We start from the raw sequence: 25,095 nt of genomic DNA, 5'->3' as shown, positions 1-25,095 counted from the left end.
ATAACTAAACCACTTTGCTGTACACCTGAAACTAACACAATATTGTACATCAACTAACCTCCAATATAAAATAATAATTAAATTTTAAAAAAAGATTCTGTGCTCTGTAGCACCAGAGCTCACTTCTTCCAGAGCACTGACTACTGTGCTTGTGTTTACCTGCCGCCCAGTAGAAGGGGAGATTACCTAGGGCAGAAGCATCGTCTCCAGCAGCCCTTGGTTCTGACAACTCATTCAAGTGCCAGGCTACTTTACACACATAACCTGCTTAATTACTTCTAAGAACCCACAGAAAGAGTGGTTATTAATGTCATTTTACAAGTGTGGGGATTGTAGTCCAAAAGAAACCTGCCCAGGCCACAGACAGCATAAGCCCTGGAATTCAAACCCTAAGCTGCCTTCACACCGGTGATCTTTGCACTATATGATACGAGTATTGAAAAAAAATTTTTTTTCCTGAACCGTTTGAATGGAAAGGAAATGAAGCTGGGATATATCCATTTCCTAATCGCTTTGGTGTGTACCAGGCAAAGTCATTCAACAGACCAGGTAACATCTGTGCAACAATGAACGATGCTCCAAACTGTGCTAAGTGTTCTACTTTGTAGAGTCTAGAAGCATTAACACAGTGCATCCTTGTAACCACCACAGAGACTGGGACCTGTTAAGCCCACGCTACAGATGAGAACACTGAGACCTAGAAGCCTTAAGGCACTCGGCCGGGGTCACCGAGCCGGCAGGAGTCCTAGGCCGCACGCCCCGTCTAGTGCACGCACACCCGGGCACTGGGCACTGGTTCTAGTGCCCACCCTCCACCTGGCACCATCGAAAACCCCGCTTCTCAGCGCCAACACGAGGGGCCCTGGAAGCGGGAAGTACAAACCTGTCTCGACAAGCCGTGGCTGGAAGAAGCTCTGGATACAGATCAGGGGCAGCGGGTGCTCAGGGGCAGCGGGTGCTCAGGAGCGGCGCCCAGGGCACCCCGCGGAGGCGGTCGGCCTTAAGTCCAGCGGGGCGTCCCGCAGGGAAGCGCGCACGGAGGGCAGAGGCACCAAGTCCTGCAGCGCGCACAGGTCCTCAGAGCGCGGAAAGAAGTCGGCCACGCTGTCCCGGCGCAGCTTCACCGAGTGATCATGGCCCGAGCACGGCCTCGGGGACGCTGGCTGCGGACACGATGGCCACACCCGCCTGGGGGCCCCGGCCCCTCGGGCGCCCACCGCCCGGCGGCTGCGGCCCCGCAGCGTGCGCAGGACCGACGTCGCAGCCAGAAGACATAGGGCCACGGGCCCCAGCTACGCCAACCCACCCATGCCGCGCTCCGGAGACCCCGCGTGGCCTGGTGTTGGCACAGGAATCTAGGCCCTCCACGCCGCGGGGCTGGGGTTTACGTCAGCGGGCGGGACCGTTGGGGCGGGGCTCGAGGACGTCTGCACGCTCGCTGTGCGTCCGCACGCAGCCCTGTCTCCCACGGTGACGCGGCCTGAAGAGTAGGGGCTTGAGCTCTGAGACTAAGGCAACGCGAAACGTACGAGGTGTGGAGACTTTGGGCTTTCCAAAAAGCGTTTGCTGACTCATCCAAACAAAACTGAGACCTGGTTGTATCAACGCATTTTAAAAGTAAACTCCCGTAAGTGTCTGTGCTCCCCCGACCCAGGAGAGAGCGTGCACTCCGTGAGGGACACACGAAAGGCTGAGTGAACGTCTGCCTGTGGTCCTTTACCTGGTGCACAGGTGTGTGAATTTATGTGGAGAGCTCTTAATTTCTGTAGTTTCTGCTAACTTGACACGGTAGTTGGCAAATGGTGATGTGTTCCATGCATTCAGGACATGATCGTGGTTACTAATAATCACTTTGTTTGGTACTGACAACTCCACAGAGAATTTACTACTGAATATCCAGTTTCCAGAAGAGAAACTGAGGCGTAGGAAGTGAAGTGACTGAGTAAGAGTAAGGACTCAGACAACTGGTGTTAGTAAATTAACCCTGCAAGGAGGCCGTTAGCCTGCGGTGGCTCTAGTGATGCGGCCGCCTATGTAAACCAACAAAAATCTAAGCCTGTCAACGCCTCAGGGTGGCGAACACTGCTGAGGACAACCAGTCACAAACCACCAACTAGGCTTTAAAGTTATAGCAAGTCAGTCATTTCCTTGCTTTGCTTCTGCCCTTTTAAAATAAACATCTCTGCAGCTCCTGTGGCTGGAGTGCTCCTCACCGCTTCCGCTTTGGTGGTGCCTGAATTGAATCTATTTTTGCTCACGTAAAGTCTTATTTTCAATATGCCTCAGTTTGTCTTTTAACATTGGTCGTAGAAGTTGGATTTGTGTCCAGTTTCTAGAACAGTGGTCGTCCCCTGGTCAGGCCTTAGGCGTTATGCATACAACGTTCCTCTTCTACCACCACCTTCTGGATGCCTCCACCCACTACCAGCTCCCGCGTATCAGATCCCCTACATGTGGTCAGCAATGGCTTTCACATGCAGCATGCTCACATTATAATATCGCAGACACTCCTCCGTCCTCCAGCCAGCGTGTGAACTGAAACATTACCATTCCTGTTGAAGAGCCTGCTGTGACCACTTTCCCAAACACAGCCACTCCCCAGCTGACCCTGGGTAACCACTCCTCTGAACTTGGTCTCCATCACTGCATGGATGTCTTTCTATTTAGGCTACATTTTTAAGTATTCTTCAACCTCATATAGTATTCTACTATGTTTTCTCTTCTTACTTGCTTTTTTTAGTGTTATCTTTGCTAGGTTCATCCATGCTGACACGTAAAGATCTGTCTAGTTCATGTACTTTCCTCACTATGTAGGATTCCCATGTAGGGAAGTACAATAATTTATATGTGCATTTTCCTGTTGATGGACATTTAAATTGTTTCCAATTTTCAGTATGATTTCTGTTTTAAAACATTTTTATATACTTTCTAAAGGTCACTTTACATTTACTGTTATTACAAAATATTGGCTATATCCCCTGTGTTGTACAATACATCTTTGAGCCTATCGTACACCCAGTAGTTTACATCTCTCACTTCCGCACCCTGTATTGCCCCCTCCTCCCCCTCCGCACTGGCAACCGTTAGTTTCTTCTCTATATCTGTGTCTCCCCTTCTTTTTGTTATATTCGGTAGATTGCTGTATTTTTTTAGATTCCATATATAGGTGATATCCTACAGTGTTTGTTTTTGTTTGACTTATTTCACTTACCACAATGTCCTCCAAGTCCATCTATGTTGCCGCAAATGGCAAAATTTCTTTCTTTTTTAAGGCTGAGTAGTATGCCATTGGTTATATGTACCGCATCTTCTTTATCCATTCATCAGTTGATGACACTTAGGTTGCTTCCATATCTTGGTAATTGTAAATACTGATGCTCCGAACATTGGGGTGCATGTATCTTTTCAAATACATGTCTTTGAAAACACGTGTTTTGGTTCTTTTTGGATTTATACCCAGGAGTGGAGTTGCAAGGTCATATGGTAATTCTATTTTTAGTTTTTGAGAACCCTCCATACTGTTGTCCACAGTGGCTGCACCAGTTGCATCCCTACCAACAGTGTACCAGGGTTCCGTTTTCTCTAAAAATTGTAAATTTTCTTCCTAGGGGTAATTGAGATGATAGTTGAATAATAACATAAGATCAGGCGAAGTCTAAAGAAATTTTAGAAAAGCTGGATAGAGTAGGAAAACTTCTGTTCGCTGGCGTCTGAATGTTAGAGAGACACCAAGACATGTGGGCCAAGTTGTGGAGAGAAGGGAAACACAGACGCAAGCTTGACACTTGGTGCAGCTTTTCTCCTTGGGGCATTTGCTGATTCAAATGTTACAGCCTAGGAGCTGAAAAGCCAAAGAGTTCAAAAGACTCTAACGACAGAAGCCAAACGGCAAGAACCGTTTTACATTGATAAACAGCATTTTAACTATGTAGAAGCAGAAAATGAAAAGAAAGAACTTTGCATTACGTTTAATAAAAGTTTAGAGAGATCTTTGTGGTATATTAGTGAACTTATTTGTGGAAATTTAGCCATGTACATTGTGTTGGAGAGGCACCAAGAGTTCAAGAATTCTCACAATTTGAGTACACAGTTGCCTTAAATGTTGGCATGGTGGCATCCATTTACATAACAATGATTTGGAGGATGTTGTGTTAGTCAGCTCTTGCTGTGATAATGCTTTGGAACAAATCACACCAAAGTCAGTTACATAAACAAGAATTTATTTCTCTTGGACCTATGGGCTAGCTGCAGTGGCTCTCTTTTAGACCTCTAGATGGCTAGTTTTGCTCCGTGTTTTGGGTCAGTTTGAGGTCTGTCACACAAGCCCAACTGTGAGGCCGCAGCTCCCAGGTCCTGTCTTCTCTAGAAGTTCACTGAAACATAAGAGGTGAGCCCAACTGCACAAGCCCATTTAAGGCCTCTTCTGCTCATTTAAGGCCATCATGTCTGCTCATACTTCAGTGGCCAAAACATGTCACAGATCTAAGCTGTATTTAGAATATGTGTATTTGTTTAAAGTTGGGTGCTCTCACAGAAGAATATTGCATTTTGGACAGTGTTAGCTTGGCATTTCCATTGGCATTTGCAAACGTGATAAACGTCGTGTGCACTTTTTCACCTTTGAGAACTTTTTGAAATTGTGGGACAATTTCTATGGGAAAAGAGGAAGGTACATTTTAGAACTGAACTCTAGTTATAGCAGCGTTGGGAGAAGAATTAATGAGATAAGGTCAATACAAATGAAAGATTTGGGATTCACATATTCATAATTAACATTAGCATTCTTCAGAACATTCCTGGAGAATTGTGATGCTTGCTTTACGTGATTTTATCATAAATCATTATAATCTGACCAAGCCACTTCAGTAAAACATACATCATACAGTACATCACATTTTAGTTTTTCCTACCACTGCACAACTTCTCATCAGGCACGAAAGCCTACATATGGTATGGTTCCATTTATGCGAGATGTCCAGCAGTGGCAGATCCATACACATGGCAAATATTATACATTAGTGGTTGCCAGGGGTTTGGAACAGAGGGAAATAGGGAATGACTCCTTAAAATGGGTGTAGGTTTCCTCTTGGGGTGATGAAAATGTTTTTCAGCTGGACAGCAGTGATAGTTGCACAACATTGTGACAGTACTAAATTCCACTGAATGGTACAGTGAATTGTAAAATGATCAAAATGGTGAATTTTGTGTTCTGTTCATTTTACTACAATAAAAAGGAGAAAGAATTAGGGAAAGACTTAGAGTTTGGGAAAGTAAGGTGAACTGGTCAAGAAAAAGACAGCTCTACTGTTCAGTTTTCTCTCAGCCTTTCCAGTGCATTAATCCTCAGCAAAAAGTAGCCTGAACTTGTAGATGATAGTCATTCAACACAGTGCGGGGAAAAGTAAATAAAATAAAAGGCACCTCTTCTTCTTTAGCACATCTGTGAAAGGTTAACTTCCTGCTCAGCCACATGGACATTCATGAAGACGTTTCACTTTAGGTGTCCTCTACTTCAGTACTTTACTCACAGCTCATTCACACATGTAGGCAACAGCATTCCTTAATTCGATGGAATCTGCAGTGCTGGTTGTGATCAGTCTCATGAAAAGAAAAGGGAAAGAGGAAAAAGCCTCCACATTGACTTGGTGGTCTTGACAAAATGGATGCAGAAGACAGCTTGAGTGTCAAACTGGAAACTTATTTTCCTTTTCCTTTTCTTTTTATCTTTCCTATCAGGTCTTCTGCCCACTTCCCACCCCCTTCTTTCAAACAGGAGAGACACTAATTAGCTGCTTTTTTTTTGTTTGTGCTAAAACAACTATTGTTTGGGGTTTCTTGTTGTTCGGTGAACATTTTTGTTTTTACTGCCAAATGAGCTTCGGTGGTTGGTGTAGGGGGTCTCTTGGGAACTTAACTTTTTCCAGTTTAAGTGGGAAAGCTTTTTTGTTTGAATGGGCTTTTTACTGGGTGCTTCAAGGTTTGCTCCTGGCTCTTTGATGGGGGACTGGATAGCACTGTGTTTCCTTTGAGGTTCCGATAAATAAAGGATCCTATGTCCTCCTGGGCACTCTTTGTTGATTTTGCTGTGTGTCCTCTCTAATAGCCAGATGCAGATTCCAGGAAAATGACATATAAATGAATATAAGTAATCTAATATTTTTAGAATTTGCTTTGGCCATACTCCTGGTCTTTTTCTACTTGTAGCAGATGGCTTTAAAGAGCATTAGCTATGTATATATTAAATATAATATAAATATACCAATATTAAATATTATATTGATATATAAATTTAATATACTAATATTTATATTAATGTATAACAATTATGTATTATATTAATATATATTTTTGCCTAGCGTATATTATATACAAAATATATGGGTAATGAAATGTATTTATATGGTTAATATGTTCATAATATTAATATGATATATCCTGTAATATTGATTATAAAACAATTATATCATAATATATAAATTATAAATATATATTTATATATATTATAAATATATAATTATTATTATCTGATATAATACACTATAGTTAATATATTCTATATAACACAATATGTAATGTATTAGTATAAGACAATTATATTATGTAATATAAATATAATACATCTATAAAACTATATATATTTTAATTATACATTACACATACAAGTATGTATAGCTATTTATAATTTTATTTACATAGGAATCTGTTCATCCTAACAATTGATGTAAAAATATGCAATATTTTCAATCAAATGGGCCTTTACCTCACTACCTACACATAACTACTTTTATAATCATGAACCCTGTCTAACTCATGCTTCCATATCTCGCAACCTGCTTTTCTACACATGCACATAGACGACACACATTTATACACGATATATATGTATCCTGCCAGTTTTCAGTTCAATGTATATAACTATATAATATATATAATTATATTCCTGTGTATGTATACAAATATAAATCAAAGGTATGTGTATAGGTATGTATTTCATATGTTTATATAACTATATCATACAAATAATGTATGTGTATATAAATACATGACTATATACATACATACCCAGAAATATACTTCTTTAAACAAAAGGGACCTAAATAAAGAGTTCTCTAAGAATAAAACTAGTTATGTCTCACTGTTTCAATAAGAGTTTATAGTTTTCTACTGTATGTGCTTCTATAATTGTTAGGAACAATTCCCATTTGTTGAATGTTAAGTTGTTTTAATTTTTTGCCATTATTAATGAAGCTCTAAAGAATACGGTGGGCAAGATTACTTGAAAAACTCTCCTGAAGGAAAACGGTTAGGTATGCTAGGTTAAATGTACACAACTTATTTTTAAGTGCGTGGTTGATTTTTGAAGTATGCAGTAGAAATTTCCAGGACCCATGAAAGAAGGGTGGTACATGTGTGAGAGTTATAGCTATATTAGGAGTGGATTGAAGATCTTGATGGCTTAGAACAGAAGCTGGAAATCCTGTTTTCATGGAGCCAAGTGGCAAATATTTTAGGCTTTGTAGACCAAAGAGCAAAATTGAGGATATTATTTAGGTACTTAGGTAACCATTTAAAATGTTACCAGTTAAAATGTGAAAATTATTCATAGCTCACAGGCCATAGAAATAGGCATCTGTCTGGATTTGTAATACAGGCCATAGTTTAATGACACAACTGACATAGAGACTTGTTTATAAATGGCCATAACCACGTGAGAGGCAGGAGGTAAGACTCCATCCCTACTAGATGGGAAGATAGAACTAAACCTATCTATCCCTTGCTTCACCTTCAATGAAAGGGTGTGCCAGGAGAAAAAATATCTGCTGGCAAAGGGAGACTAAGACCAAATTCTCTTGGCCTCTGCTCTGGGTAGGAAACAGGTAGGAAATCTTGAGAATTCTGAACCCCAGATCTGTGTTCCCAGTGTTTGGGTTGCAAATTTATGTGCGGTCTTGCAAACAGAAGCTAAGAAATTAACTTAAAATGCTCCCAAATCGGTGGTATTCCAAACACAAAACTAAACCCTTTCTGGAGAGGTAGACCTTCAACACAGGCCTATAGCATTCCCACAGATAAAGTTTAGCTAAACATGAGCTCATGATCTAAATTTACACAATAATGAAGAAATCAGCTAGAAGTGGAGAGAATCAGCCAAAAACAATCAATACCAGAATTATATTCCCAAGGCCTTCCATCAGATGTTGGAATAATCAGGTGCAAGGCAGAAAATATACATAAAACTAGAACTGAAACAAGGAACAAGGATGTTTTAAAAGACTGGGTAGGATCTTTAAAACATTTTTCAAGTACATGTCATTGATAAAGCTAAAAACTCGAAGGTTGTGTAATATAGCAGATTAATCATGGAGAAGTGTGAATTTATGCTGTTTTTAAAAATATGGCAGGTCAGATTTTCTGCCTAATTATATAAGTAGATTTATCTTTTAAAAATACACATTATTTTAAAGACCTTTTGGCTGTAAAATAAGTTAAGGTTATTTCAAAGGGCTTCTCTCCAAAGAAAAGTGAGAAGTAGCAAAACACAGAAAGTCGAGGGGAAAAAATGTCAATATATACATTGCAGTAGGGTGAACTAAGCCTTAGGCTAGCAACAGTGTGGATGAGCTGACCCTTAGATACTTACAACTAAGCTGGAATCTTCAAAAAGTTCCACTATCTATAACTAAAAAGATTTCTAAAATTAATAACCAAGTGTTTCAATTGACATCAGAAGAGTAAAACAATAAACCCTGAGAACATAGAAAAATAGATAATAAATATGTGAGCAGAACTTAATAAAACAGAAAAAAAGTATAAAATTGAGGTGATTTAGTAAGTCAAAAGAATATTCTTTGAAAAGATTTAAAAAACACACTTTGATTAAGCAAAACAAAAACATAAGTAAATAATATACAGAAAGAATCCGGACAATGTTAGAGCAGAGAATATATGAAATGCCAGTAAATTTGAACATTTCTGTAAAGTGGACAATTTCCTAGCTCCTAAAGTTTACCAAAACTGACACAAGAGGAAATTTATAGCTGGAGTTCTTTCACCAGTAAAGGAATTATGTCAATAGTTTACAATCTTTCACCAAGAAAATACCAGACCCAGCCAGATCATTTGGGAGGTGAATTCTATGGAACTTCTATTAAACAGATAACATCAATATGAACAAAGAAAAACTTCTAGAGATAGCGAAGGAAGAATTCTCCTTTATTCATCTTATGAAGTCTATATAATCCTAATACTGAAAATAGATTAGGACTGTAAGGAAAAAGAAACTTACAGGTCAAATTTACTTGTAAATATAAAAGCAAAAATGTTAAACTATGATATTAGCTACCCAAGTTCACTAGAGTAAGAAAAAGCATGAGCAAGTTAGGTAATCCAATGAATGAAAAGGTAGTTTAATGTCAAGGATATATATCAATAGATTGAAAACACCACATTTTATTTCTTTCATCTGTCTCTTTAAAAAATGATAATTGATCTCTCTTGTACTAGGCACTGTGCTAAGTCACTTACATATTTACTCCTTTAAACCTTCTATCATCCCTGTGGGAAAGTTCTATTTTGCTTCCATTTCTTAGCTAAGACTCTAACCCCCAGGAAAGTGAAGCAACATTTGTAAGATTTTGTGGATGGTCAGTGATGGGACCAGTACAGGAACATCCAAAGTCTGTGCTTGGAAACAGTGCCCCATGTTGACACTCACATTACAGATGAAAGGAAAGGAACCATGCACTTACCATATAGATTAAGTCTCACATTACAGGTTAAAGGAAAGGAACCATGCACTTACATTATAGATTAATACCCCCATAACAGGTTAAAGGAAAAAGAAACATGTGCTTCCTCCAAAGTTGTAAAGAAAGCATATCCATTTCTTAATATATTTCCCAATTTCTTTTGCTTGTTTTCTGACCTTTGTAGTGCATTTTGCCATGAGGCAAATTTTATTTCTTATATAATTAAATGTATCCTTTTTTCTTTGTATCTGAGAAAGGTATTCCTCATGAATACTTTATTTCATGTCTCCCAGGTTTCTGATACTTTTACAGTTTCATTATTTTTTAACTTTTAACTACTTGCTGTATCTAGAATTTAGTAATGATAGCCATATTTCCCCCCTTTTCTTGAATAATTTTTGCTACTGATCCAAAATGTGAATTTTATTTTAAACTCAATTCCCTTATGCTCTTGCATCTAATTTTAAGATGCTTCCTATTCCACTGGTTGTTTTGCCTATCTAAAACAAAATGCTACCTTAGTTATAATGTAATTATAATATAATAAATGTAATTAGTAAACATAATACGACATATAATAAATAGCATATATAAAATAACAAAATATAATTTACCATATAACAGGGTCCAAGGAGAGCAATACTATACAATCACTTGAAATATCCCGCAAAAGATAGTTTATAAAATTCAATATTCATTTGTAATTTAAAAGAAAGAGTAAAATAGGGATTGATGAATGCTTCCAAAATAAGGAGAAATTATATGTCTAAAAGAGAAAGAGGTAAATGATAAACTTTAATAACACTGGCAATAAATGCAGGACAAGATGAGGATGCCTGATATAATGTTAAAGAAAAAGCATTATGTAACATGTTTTTGCAGCACTGATGAGTTCAGTGAAAAGAGAATCTCATAGAACAGAGTATCTCATTCTTCTTAATGTCTGTACACTTGTCCATTGCATGAACATAACAGCTTATTTAGCCAATATGTTACTGATCTGCATCTGGATTTCTAGGTTTTCATGGAATTTTATTATGCACAATTGTTTCAAACACTAGGACTTCCTCTTATGTTTATATCTTTTGAAAGAAACAATATCTCCACAGATGATTTATCTGTTCTGGCTGCTAGCTGACTTTGGGTACTTCTCAGTTCTTCCCTTTACCTTCCTTGTCAATATGAAAATGGAAGGCAAGAAGTTCTCCTGTTTAGAGGCTGTCAAGATAGATCTTGGTGATAAAGTCTTGGTGGTAAAGGCTAAAAGTATCAACCCAGAACAAACGTTTTTCCAGCTGTAACTATGTGTGATTCCCTTGGCTTGATTCCGTAGAGGATGTAAGACAAGACTGTAGAATCTGCCGTCAAAGTGCTTCCAGTAGGATGAGCTAAGTCAAGTATGGTGGCATATGTAATTCAAGACAAAATATAATGTCTCCTTTTCTCTCCTAGCAAAACTTGGTGGAGTGAATGTAGAAGTCACTGTATGCTTTGAATTAAAGGAACACAATAAATCTTGTTTTGGAAGGTAAGTATTCTGGTCTCTTTGTGGAGATGAATTGGAAATTGTCTAGAAGAAGGAAAATGAGGTTAACCAAAGTTAAACTCATAAATAATTGAGCATTACTTAAATATCTGTGGTCTATGTTTGTCTTTGGTCATAATTTCTCCCAATTTATAGACCTCTTTGATACTTGATGAATCCTTGTCAAAGATGCACTTAACAATGTTTATCACTTGTGTATTAGGTTTTGCCTGGGCCCTGAAGAAACTATCCTAAATTACCAGCTATGATTGTCACTTGATTTCTTCACAGAGAACAATCAGAACTCCTTGTCTTAAGTGGCTTGGAATGTGAAACTAGTTAGTCTCTTAGATATTGTTAGAGGAACCTACAGAGCCCATTGGTGAAAGTTTGGAAAACATTGGGCTTCTTAAAATTGATTCTTGTAGTGCTATAGGAAAGATCACTGAACCAAAAGGATAATGGTGTTTCTGGTTCTGTTGTTAGCGTTCTCCATGGAAACATTGCTGAAGCTTCTGGACTCAATTTCCTTCCCCATGTGTGAATGTCACTGAAAATATCCAACTCCCTTCTATCTCCATATAACTTCAGGAACTAAGCAAAATGAAGACTCAAAATTCATTTCAAATAATGAAATGAATATATAACGTAGAGTGGAACTGGGAAAATACCTGGTTTAAATTCTGGAAAGTACCAACTATACAATTCTGGATAAGTTGCTTACTCTTGCTTAGTCTAATTTAATGCCCATCTCACAGGATGTTATGATGATTAATTTAATATCTTTGTATAACACAGAGTGTTATGTAATTTCTTCTTGTTTTTCTTGAGTAAATACATATCCTTAAGCAACTCACTGTAAACAATAGTTACTTACTTGCTTAAATTACTCTTATCTTCTATTATCACCTGACCTGTGTCCTGCTCAAGTTAATATGTGGAAGTCTTAACCCCCAATACCTCGTACTCTGACTGTATTTGGAGATAAGGCCCTTAAATAGGTAACTGAGGTCAAATGAGGTCAAATGGGTGGGCTCTAATTCAATATGACTGGTGTCCTTATAAAAAGAAAATATTAGGACACAGACATGCACAGAGAGAAGACCATGTGAAGACCAAAGGAAAACATGGCATCTACAAACCAAGAAGAGATACCTCAGAAGAAATCAATCCTGTTGACACCTTATCTCAGATTTCTAGCCTCTACACCCGTGAGTGAGTAAATTTCTGTTGTTTAACCTCCTCAGTCTCTGGGACTTTGTCATGGCAGCTCTAGGAAACTAATACAACTTTTTATGGCCTCCTTGTCTCAAGTTGAAAGTTCAATATTTGGCATCATAGCTAAGAAACAAAAATATCATCTACATTCCTTGTTGTGGTCTTTCTTCCCCATTCTCATCGCTAGTAATTTCCATATTTGGGTCTGTTTTCTGTATCTTGTAAACAGAGCGTTATGCTCATTTCTTGTCTTACTGCTAATATACAATAAATGTGCAGATACCGAATAGATGTTGGAGGTGTGCAACATATAGTTGGTACATGTGTGATATGTGTGTATTCATATAATTTATACTTTTTCTCTATTTTCTTCCTTTGGTGTGAGCTAAGATTCTCTGCTTTTGTGACTAGCGCTCCTGAATACTAATCCCTGAATTTAATTCACCAAAAATTGTGAAAAATAATAATCATATGGGGAAAGAGAGAGTGATAGAGGGAGAAGAACAAACAATCAGGCAAGGGCAGTACTGTGAATTATTAGGGTCTTATTAATAAGATTATGTTAGTCTAGAGGAAATGACCGTAAGTACCATCAGTGAGCCCAGTTGGTCTTTACTGAGTGCTAGACACATCCCTGAGTTCTGTTCTTAGTGTCCAACTGTATGATGACTACTGTCTGGAAGTATTATCTGAACAACTAAGGTCACTTAATGGAAAAGGAATATGTCTTTAGAGAAGCAACAGTAATTTTTCTATCTGATTAAAAAGCAATGTTGACTGTCTGGAAACCTCAGTCATATTTGTAAGCAGAAAAGCATTGGCTATTAAAAGTGGATGATGTAAAGAGATGAGCAGAAACTTTGGCGATAGGTATACCTGGATTTAATTCTCACTTCTACCACTTGGCAGCTGGATAGCCTTAGGCAAGTTTCATACCTCCCTGAAATTCACTTAATTCAGTCTGTAAAATGGCATAATAACTTATTATAGCATCCTTTTAGGAATTTTAAATCAGTTATTGAAATAACAGTACACACTATATAGAGAAGTATGGATTCCTCAATAGGTGTTTGACCTTTCATTTCTCCAGTATCCCACCCCCATCAAATAAAGAAAAATACTTTTTAAAATTTACGAATATTTCATTATTCTAAAGTTAAAGCCATAAAAATAAAAATAATCAAATGGCCTACGATCATACCATTAGAAGAACAAAAGAATAGGTGTTCATGAGAGTTCCAAATTAGACTACAAGTTTTCATTAGGCACCTGTTTATGTATGCTATTCTGCTCTTTAAAATAAATAATTAAATTTGAAAGACTTATTTCCTCACTTTTAAGACTTTATTAGTTTACAAATTACATATCGACCAATGCTAAATATTATACTGACCCATGCTAATGAATTCAGTACAGAAAACAAAAAACACTGCACTCAAGCAAACTACATATATATGTGATTGTGTATATATATATATATATATATATATATATATATATATATACATACATATATATATATATTACTTAAATGCATTTATATCCTAGCGTGTCTCATAAAGCATTGTGGTAACTCACCGGAATACATACAATCAAATATAATGGCAAAAGCGCTCAATATAAACAGGGCCAAGGAAACATAGACAGAAGATGAAGAAAAGATGAGGGAAATGTGAACAGGAGGAAGTGTAGTTAATCGAGTTGTATGTTTTGACCTTAAGATTCTCTGTGTGGGGACTTCCCTGGTGGCACAGTGGTTGGGAATCCGCCTGCCAGTGCAGGGGACATGGGTTCGAGCCCTGGTCCGGGAAGATCCCACATGCCGCGGAGCAAATAAGCCCGTGTGCCACAACTACTGAGCCTGTGCTCTAGGGCCCATGAGCCACAACTACTGAAGCCCGCGTGCCACAACTACTGAAGCCCCAGCGCCTAGAGCCCATGCTCCGCAACAAGAGAAGCCACAGCAATGAGGAGCCCGCACACCACGACGAAGAGTAGCCCCCGCTCGCCCCAACCAGAGACAGCCTGTGTGCAGCAACAAAGACCCAACACGGCCAAAAATAAATAATAAATAAATTTATTTTTTTAAAAAAGATTCTCTGTGGATAAAACAACATGTAAATAATTGGTTACAAAGCCACATTATTTGAAGGTGCCAGACTGCACATTAACAGTCTGACACAAAGGGACAGCACAGGAAAACTATTCAAAGATAGAGATTTTTAAATATTTGCAGTTTGAAACCTTTTAGAGCACATATAATGAGCTCGACACACATTTCAACACTCAACATGTTAATCACATGTTCAAAGTATGTCTCAAAGTCATTGGAAATAGCTGTTGTCTCTGTCCCTGATATCCAAAACTGATCTGTGATGTGTAAAACTCAGGAGGTATTGATATCCACTTTTTGGCATCTGAACAGGAAACAAAGTTGTTTCGCAGTGATAATAAAGAATGAAGTAAATGCAAAAGGATACAAAAGACAAAGTACTGAGGGAATGTATTAACAGAACGAGTCAAACTAAATTCTGGTGAACTGGGGCCTACGATTGTACACACTCCATGGAAATACCCCAGCCTAAATACTGGCATAGGAGGAAGGGTACTGCGAAGCCCATCACAGTATAATCCTTTAAAATGTCCCTTTCAAGGTTGGCTCCACTCAACACTGAGTATAGGAAATCTTCCCATCAGGCAGAAACACGGGCTGCCCAATGATTGACCAAGAAATTAACACACTAATGAATAAATGATGCTAATTTATTTCTATCCCTGACAACAGGAAACAGCACACACTCTGTGTCAATGGTATGTCCTCTTTCCCACTTTTCTAAGTGGTAAATTATGTTTTTCCCTTCATTGCTTTATATCATGTGTGGCAGGCATGATGGGAAATGGCTATCAATGGTTCTGTTATTGATTTCTACCTTCATTTCACTGTGGCTAAAGAAGATACTTTGTATGATTTCAATTTCTTAAAAATGTATTGGTACTTGTATTGTGGCCTAACATATGGTCTTTCGCGGAGAGTGTTCCATGTGTACTTGAGAAAAATGTGTATTCTGCTGTTGTTGAGAGGAATGATCTATATACGGCTGTTAGGTTTAGTTGGTTAAATGTGTTATTCAGTCCCCCTACCTCCCTACTGACTGTCTAGATGTGTTTTCCATTATTGAAAGCAAGGTATTGATCTCCAAGTATTATTTTAGAACTATCTATTTCTTCCTTCAATTCTGTCAATGTTTGCTTCACATATTTGGGGGTTGTTTGGTACATATATGTTTATAGTTGTTCTATCTTCTTGATAGATTGAACTTGTTATCAACATATAGTGGCCTCCTTTTCCTCTTGTGATAGTTTTTGATTTAAAGTTTATTTTGTGTGATAGTAACATAGCCATCCCAGATCTATCTTCCTTCCTTCCTTCCTTCCTTCCTTCCTTTCTTTTTCTGTCTCTCTTTCCTTCTTTTTTGTTACTATTTGCATGGGATATTTTATTCTATGCTTTAACGTTCAAGCAACTTGTGTCTTTTGAAATCAAGTGAGTTTTTTGCGGACAGCATATACTTGGATTATGGTTGTTTTTAAAGTCCATTCTGCCAATGTTTATCTTTTTATTGGAGAGCTTAATCCACTTACTTTTTCAAAAATTACTGATGAGGAAGAACTTAATTCTGTCTATTTCCTGCTTGTTTTCTGTATGTCTTATGCATTTTTTGCCCCTCATTTACTTCATTACTGACTTCTGTGCTTAGCCGATTTTCTTGTGGTGAACTCTTGATTCCCTTTTCATTTCTTTTTGCATATAGTCTATTGATATTTTCTTTGTGGTTATCAAGAAGATGACATTTACCATTCTAAAGTTAAAACAATATAATTTCAATTGAAACCAACTTCAGTAGCACACAGAAACTCTGTTCCTCTACAGTTCTGTTCCTCCTCTTTACATTATTATTGTCACAAATTACACCTTTATACTTTGTGAGCCCAATAACATGGATTTATGATTATTTTATACATTTGTTTTTTCAATCATGTAAGAAATAAAAAGTAGAGCTACAAGCCAATAACACAATACTGGCTTTAGTATTTGCCCATGTATTTATCTTTACTGGAGATTTCTATTTCTTTCTACAGCTTCGAGATGCTGTCTAGTGTCCTTTCATTTCAACCTGAAGGTTCAATTTAGCATTTCTCATAGGGCAGTGGTAGGAAGTTGTAAAATAAATGCCCTCAGCCTTTGTTCATCTGGGAATGCATTAATTTCTCCCTAAGTTTTGAAACCAGTTTGGCCAAATATAGAATTCTTGGTGGACAATTTTTTTTCTTTCAGCACTTTAAATATGTCTGGCCTCTTGCTTCCGTGGTTTCTTATAGGAAATTAGCTCTAATCTTTTTGAGGATCCCTGCTTTGTAACAAATTTCTTTTTTCTTTCTCCTTTGGGAGAAAAGATTCTTTCTGTGTCGTTTGGCTTCTGAGAGTTTGATTATACTGTTTTTTGCTGTGGGGTTCTTTGAGTTTCTCTTAGTCCTGAAATCAGCCAAAGATTTATAGCAACCAAACACATACTGAACCAGGGAAGAGGCAATTTGAAAATGGCAGGAAAGCTTTGTGGCATTTTTACTTGCCCTTGCCCCATCCACTGTTAGTGTAGTGATGGTGTTAAAGTGGTGGAGTCTTAATGCAGTGATAGTCTTAAAGTAGCAGCAGGCCATTCCTAGTATGGGACCCTCAATCCTGCTTCAGGAGGGAGCAGAAGAGACCGTACTCTCAGATTATTATGTGTATCTGTTCTAACCTATCTGTTCTGGGAGCTACCTGAAGGACTGACACAAGATGCTTATCTCTGTCTCAGCTAACTTGGAACACAGTCTGGAAAAGCAGCAGTCATTGCTCAAAAAAAGTGCAAGGTGAACTAACAAAGCACAGATGGCTGGGGCAGAAGACTGTGCATTGAAATACAATAGACCACATAAGATACAGGAGCCAAAGTTGGGGGAGATTCTTTGGAAAATTAGAACCTACAAAAAGTACACATATGTCCAGAGAACTTAGGAATGCCACATGCATACTCGAGATAAGATGCATGTTCTGAACACACCAGAGGAGTCTCTAAGCTTTTACCATGGGCTGAGCCCTGAACTCAATGCAGGTCAGCTAAATGTTGAAGGAGTGATCCAGCAATCTGCACAATGGACTGAGGTGTGTGGTTTTGAGTGTGCATATGGATGTGCTTGTGTGTATTTATTTTTGTTTGTTTTAGGTGCAGGAATTCAAGGAAATCTCTGTCAAAACATTAGCTAAACATGAACTAAAGGAACAGAGACTTCAGTGCGTGCATACGATAAGGAAAACAGTCATTGCAAAAATAGTTTGGAAAGGTCCCTAAACAAACAGACTACTACAGCCTCCAACAATCAAAAGCCCAGGAAACCCTGGGAAAGTGGGAGAATCTGATTTCCATAGATACCACATTATAATATTTGAAAGACAAATTTTCAACCAAAAAAGTCACAAGGTATACAAAGACATGGAAAAGTATGGTCCATTTAAGAAAACAAATTAATTGATGAAACCATCCCTAAGGAAGCCCAGACATTTCTTCACTGTATATTCTTGCCTCCTTTGTCATAGATTCATTGACCATAAGTGCATGGGTTTCTTTCTGGGCTCTCTATTCTGTTCCAGTGATGGATGTTTTTGTGCCAGTACCATACTGTTTTGATTACTGTAGGTTTGTAGCACAGTCTGAAGCCAGGGAGCATGATTCCTCCAGTTGTGTTCTTCTTTCTCAAGACTGTTTTAACTATTCAGGATCTTTTGTGTTTCCATACAAACTTTAAAATTATTTGTTCTAGGTCTGTGGAAAATGCCCTTGATATGTTGATACAGACTGCATTGAATCCGTCGATTTCCTTGGGTATGATGGTCACTTTAACAATATTAATTCTTCCAATCCGTGACCATGGTATATCTTTCCAGCTGTTTGTGTCATCTTTAATTTCTTGTATCAGTGTCATATAGTTCCCTGGGTGCAGGTCTTTTACCTCCTTAGGCAGATTTATTCTTCTGTATTTTATTCTTTTTTACGCGATTGTAAATGGGATTGTTTCCTTAATTTCTCTTTCTGATAGTTCACTGTTAGTGTATAGAAATACAGTAGATTTCTATATATAAATTTTGTAGCCTGCAAATTTACCAAGTTCATTTTTGAGCTCTAATAATTTTTTGATGGTGTCTTTCAGATTTTCTATGTATCATGCCATCTGCAAACAGTGACAGTTTTACTTTTTCCTTTCCATTTTGGAGTCCTTTTATTTATTGACTTTTCTTGTCTGATTGCTGTGGCTAGGACTTCCAAAAGTACCTTCAATAAAAGTGGTGAGAGTGGGCATCCTTGTCTTGTTCGTGATCTTAGGGGAAATGCTTTCAGCTTTTCACCATTGACTATGTTAGCTATGAGCTTGTCGTATATGGCCTTTATTATGTTGAGGTATGTTCCCTCTATGCCCACTTTCTGGAGAGTTTTTACCATGAATGGATATTGAATTTTTTTCAAAAGCTTTTTCTTCATCTATTGAGATGATCATATGGTTTTTAGTCTTCAATTTGTTACTGTGATGATAAGAGACCTAAGAGAGCTACAGAGGCTAAGTGACCTTTCCTTCCCTGAATGGGTAGGTATCCTTGTTCTGCCTTCTAATTGAGTTAGTATCTGAGTAAAGAACTGCCAGGTGTCATTTAGTTCACAGTACACTGCTGTGGCAATATAGAAATGAATTTGCCTAAATCATTTGGCTTTTCTAAATTATAGTAAATGAATATACTGAATGAATACTTCAACTTAAGGAAATGGTCTTAAAAATATATTAATGGAGGCACTTCAGCAGAGAATTGAAAACAAAACAAATAATTCAGGTAAAATTAAAGTACACTCAGTGGTATCCCGTTTCCTCTTGTAAATCTCTCTTTTTCATTTGAGTGGACAGTCACTGGAGAATATCTGACTTGGGGCTAAGGAAATCTAAGCCTTCTTGGCCACACTGTATTCTCTTATGTCGTTTAATAAAGACACCAGTGGGTTGCTGAAAAAATAGTGGGAAAAATCAATCCCTCACATCCAAAGGGCAGCTCTTGAAAATATGTGGATTGTTGTAGTCATTTTGCTCTTCTGGCCTCAGAAGTTCTAATCTTAACCTTAGCCCCTCATGCAGAGAGACTTTTTAAACCAATTTGCACATTACTCATTATGTGACTGTTGAATAAGAGAAACCCAGCTCTTTTCCTGTGCTTTCAAGCAGTTATCTTCTTCAAAACTTTGTTTGGATTGTCATACCTTAATCTTGCCTGGCAAGGGACTTATGGGAAGGTTCTTATTGTTTGAAAGTTTGGTGCCAGTATCTGCAAAGAAAGAAGAAAGTAAAGAAGGAAAGGTGTGTTTATCAAACATCCCAATAGTGAAGGTGTGTGAAAGCAACTTTTGAAAAAGTGAATCTGTCAGAGTTTAGCCGTATTATTACATTTTATTTTATTCATTGAACATAAATAATTATCAGTGAATCCTTTCTAGATTTTCTAGTTTCCCAAAGTTCCCTGTATTCACATTCTAAGGTGAAAAATGGTATTTTAAGTCACTGCTCTCCACCTTATATTATTTATAATCACTCCTCATGACCTCTTCCGTCAAAGAAACGTGATCCTGAGAAGTGTCCTTTGTTTGTCTTTGTGGAATAAGTGATGGGGATGCATCCTGGAGACCTGTGAGATGTTTAAATTGTGGCCTAATGAAACTAGGATGGAGAGTTCTGGAAAGATCTGGAAAGATGGCTGGTAGAGTGTGGCCAGATGTGGGAGAAGAGACACGTACAGAGAGAGGGAGAGGAAATTTTCAGAGGGAGACAATTAAACAAAGAATTCAATAAGTTTTGTTGCGTGGTGTGGGATGCAAGCCTTTCTCTCCCCCTTTCCTTCACAATCTCTTTGTTAAAGACTGTGTTTTTCATTAGTTTTACTAAGATAGGATTTGCCGTTTTCTTTGGATACTGAGAATGGACCCATGGAAACAGTTACATTTGGGTTATCTCTGACTGTCTTTAATGAAGAACATAAATATTGGCCACACTATCTATGCACATGCTATCACTATGCCTTTTTTGTTCTCTGTTCATATATCTAAGTCCTCTTCTTTGAGGTCAATCTCAAATCTCATCTGAAATGTACATTTATTGATAGATTCAACCCATAATGAACTGTCCCTTCTTTGTGCTCCTTAGGCTCTGATTATTTATAAAAACTCATTTTTGAACTTAGACACTGTCCAATATGATATATTAGTTATTTCATCAGCATATGTTATATCCTCAACACAGTTATAAGCTTTTGTGGGGCTGGGATCATACATTCTGTAATTTTTCTCAGTACTTACACTTACTTTGATAGAAAGTGCATTCATTCATCTAAACATCATTTATTGAGTGTTAATTAAATGTCTCAACTCAGTCAATATTGTTTGAATGAATGCATGCATGAATGAGGGAGTATGCAATAGGTAGCCTAAGTACGGCCCGATGTGAAAAAACCAAAAACATAAACACAAAAGCAAGCCGAAAAGTGGACCAGGACTTTCTGTAAAATATCCTGCTTTTGTTGGATGAGGTCATGAAAATCAAAATGCTCCTGAAAGGTCTTAAGAGCTGACCAAGAGGGCTTCCCTGGTGGCGCAGTGGTTGAGAGTCCGCCTGCCGATGCAGGGGACATGGGTTCATGCCCCGGTCTGGGAGGATCCCACATGCCGCGGAGCAGCTGGGCCCGTGAGCCATGGCCGCTGAGCCTGCATGTCCGGAGCCTGTGCTCTGCAACGGGAGAGGCCACAACAGTGAGAGGCCCGTGTACCACAAAAAAAAAAAAAAAAAGAGCTGACCAAGAATAGTAAACAATTGAAATTCTCTCAGGCTTATTCAACCCTATCACTGGACACATTTATACCTCTCAGGAATGTTATTAAAGGAAGAGATTAATAAAGCTTTTATAGATGAGTTGATAAATCTCTAAATATTTAAATCTTCATTTCCTCCTAGGTTTCTCTAGTTTGGGTTTCCAAAAGATTTCAAGAAACCACAGGATAATTAAAAAATTAGACATTATCTTTCTTACCTTCATGTTTTTTGATGGTAAACACATTGTATTTTCTCCATAGTGCTGCCCAATTTCCACCAGTACAGTTCTTAAGTGAATTTTGCTCTGGATGGTGGGATATATAAGATGTAAATGAATTGTTTGTATATGTTTTAGAATTCTTCAAAAGGGCCTGGCCATGGCAATGCATTGAATCTTACTTAAATAAGTAAAGTAACTTCCTCAGAATTATTATTTTATTCTGGTTAGGATACTCTCTGCCCTGGTTTGTTAAAATTTCCCTCTAGTGTGTTTTTAAGTTTGTTTCTGATAGGGTCCTAGGATTTATTGCCACACCCATCCTGCATCTGGTTTTCTTTGAATTACTCTCCTTGCAGTTTCTGATTCATACAGGGCCTTACAGGATAGTGACAACCTGGCCATCACAACTCTGGGAAGGACAGGCCTACTTTTCAGAGGTGTTGATGTTTTCTGTACCTGAAGGTTTTCAAGAGATATCAATCTTCCTCACCACCTCCCTTGGCCCTCTTAATGGACTAAGCAGTTCCTCATGAAAGTTCTGTAGGATATCTGTACTAACTTCTCCATATTGTTCCATCCTGAGTCTAAATTCCTGGCCTCAAGGTAATGTTAGATTTCTAGCTCCAGCCCCTATTTACGTAAGGCCTATACTAAGGAACGGAACCCATACACATCAGTCTGCTCTTATTTCTCTGGATTTAATTTCTGTGTTACTTTCTGAAACATGCAGGTGTTCCTTTCTTTCTTTTAATCTCAGCTATGTGCTTTTAACATTTTCAAAACTGACCCAGAATTTACATGTGTCTCCAGTAAGAGTACATTAAATTGAGCTTAGTCTGGTCTTCTACTGGCATATTTGAGATCCAAATAATTTGCTACTTAACTGGATTCAGTTACCTGTATATTTCAGGCACCTAAAACTCACCATGTTCCAAATTTCCCCCTTTATTGTTAGTAATTTTCTTGGGAATCTGGATAACATTAGATGGAATAAAGTTAGTGAGTGGCCCAGGATTTCCTGAAATTTTGTTTGTCAGAGTGGCCAGGGAAAGTTAAGCAAAGAAGAAAACCAAATGAAAAACAGAATCACATTATTATGGCTGAGACAAGATTCCATGCAGAACTCTCTGTAGAGCTGAGTTGGGTCGTAACTTATGCCAGAGCTCTAGGTGGGGCTGACACCATCTCATGCCAAGCTCTCAGTTCTGGGCTAACGTCATCTCTGGTCCACTCTATGGAGTGGAAACTTTGGAGGAATGGCCAATGTGTTCCGCGGTGTAGGAAGAGGGAAATTGTGAACGTTACTTTCTAAATTGTGGAGGAACTAACCACTGTAAATGTGCCTTGAACTATGGTGTTTAATTTGACCAGTCAGATCAATGACTTTCCCCTTGAATGAAATGCTGCTACGTATATGAGCAGAAAGACAAAACTGCTATAAGGAATAGATAGCTAGTGGGAAGCAGCCGCATAGCACAGGAAGATCAGCTCTGTGCTTTGTGACCACCTAGAGGGGTGAGATAGGGAGGGAGGGAGATGCAAGAGGGAAGAGATATGGGGACATATGTATATGTATAACTGATTTACTTTGTTATAAAGCAGAAACTAACACACCATTGTAAAGCAATTATACTCCAATAAAGATGTTTAAAAAAAAACTAGTGTAAGGAGATGGAGAGACTGGGAGTCTTATTTTCCCAGCAATTAACTTTTCCTCGACCATGACCTTCCCTTTGAGTCTCCTAGACGTTGGGGATGATCGCAACCCCTAGGGTTGGGTGATGGCAACCCCATCTTCACTAGAACCTCTATAGTTAACTTTGATCTTTCCCACTCCGTCTATCCATCCCATGTATGCAGTCAGACATTTGATCTTGGACTTTTACTGACAAAATATCCTTGACTATAACCATTTCTTTTCACTGCCACTGCTACTGCTTTTGTCACTGCCTTAACTAGGGCTTTATCTTTAAGTTCTTTATATAAATATATAAATATCTATATATAAATAAAATATACAAATAAATAAAATATAATATTAATTCTGATGATTTTAAAGACTTTTCTTGATAAAGACTTTTCCTGATAATTATACACAATATCTCATATAAATATTTTTGTATTATCTGTTCTTTTCTTAGAATTTTAGTCATATGATTCTATCTCTTGGTATGTCTAGAACTTTTTGATTGAATGCTGACTATTTTATTTGGCTTTTAAAATTTTTCTCACTGGAAATGTTGTTTTACTTCAAAATATTTTACTCTACCTGGAAGTAGCAAATCTTCAAATTACAATTTTTTAAATGCTTTCAAATATCAATACTATAGGTGTCACAAAATCTAGAAAAATGACATTTGAAAATTAACTACTGCCAGATGTGTCTCTATAAAACATTTTCCCCACTCTTGTAGCTATATATTCTTTAACTGCCTCCTCATATGACAGTTTATGTGTTTTAGAAATAAAATTTTAAGAAATAAACTTTGTAGTTTATAGACATAGATTTCTTTTCACATGGTTGATTAGAGTTTGCTTTTAGTTATTAATAGTTTAGAAAAGTTTATTTCAGCATCACAATTTATTATTGATAATGTCGCATTAATGTTCCTTGTTAACTTTGAGAAAACCTCTATGGATTACTTCCTCATAAATATTTACTATTCTAAATGCATTACTGATTTCAGTACTGCTATAGGTTTGTGCATTACAGGAATTCTGATAAAATACTCATTCACACCATTCCATTACACACATTATTGATGGGGTATATTCTTTTACTTATTTATTTATTTATTTTTGACTGTGTTGTGTCTTCGTTGCTGTGCACAGGCTTTCTCTAGTTGCAGCGACTGGGGGATACTCTTTGTTGCGGTGTGCAGGCTTCTTATTGCGGTGGCTTCTCTTGTTGCAAAGCACAGGCTCTAGGCACACAAGCTTCAGTAGTTGTGGCTCGCAGGCTCAGTAGTTGTGGCTCACGGGCTCTAGAGCGAAGGTTCCATAGTCGTGGCACACGGTCTTATTTGCTCCACGGCATGTGGGATCTTCCCGGACCAGGGCTCAAACCCGTGTCCCCTGCATTGGCAGGTGGCTTCCTAACCACTGTGCCATCAGGGAAGCCCCTGGAGTATATTGGGTTGTTTTTGTTTTTTTTTTTTTTTTGCTGTATGCTGGCCTCTCACTGTTGTGGCCTCTCCCCGTTGTGGGGCACAGGCTCCGGACATGCAGGCTCAGTGGCCATGGCTCACGGGCCTAGCCGCTATGCAGCATTTGGGATCTTCCCGGACTGGGGCACGAACCCGTGTCCCCTGCATCGGCAGGCAGACTCTCAACCACTGCACCACCAGGGAAGCCCTGGAGTATATTCTTGACAGAAGGAAATTTCTGTTTTGACTAAGCATTGAAGAAAACTGAATCTTTGACTTATCTTTCACATGCCTGAT

At 38.1% G+C, this 25,095-nt stretch overlaps 1 pseudogene across 1 annotated transcript in view; it reads right to left on the bottom strand.

The window, feature by feature from the left end:
* The window catches only part of LOC307070137 (centrosomal protein of 78 kDa-like), a 51,086-nt pseudogene extending 28,857 nt beyond the window's left edge, over window positions 1–22,229 (bottom strand). Inside the window, exons 1-3 of the transcript in view lie at window positions 22,143–22,229; window positions 1,389–1,508; window positions 884–1,292 (exon numbers count right to left, since the gene is read on the bottom strand). The product of the transcript in view is annotated as a centrosomal protein of 78 kDa-like (transcript). The remainder of the gene's footprint in view (window positions 1–883; window positions 1,293–1,388; window positions 1,509–22,142) is intronic.
* Between the last annotated feature and the right edge of the window lie 2,866 nt (window positions 22,230–25,095).

Source organism: Hyperoodon ampullatus (assembly GCF_949752795.1).
Source record: "Hyperoodon ampullatus genome assembly, contig: scaffold_443, whole genome shotgun sequence".
In the NCBI taxonomy this organism is placed as follows: domain Eukaryota; kingdom Metazoa; phylum Chordata; class Mammalia; order Artiodactyla; family Ziphiidae; genus Hyperoodon; species Hyperoodon ampullatus.
This window is presented reverse-complemented; position numbering and strand designations above follow the sequence as displayed.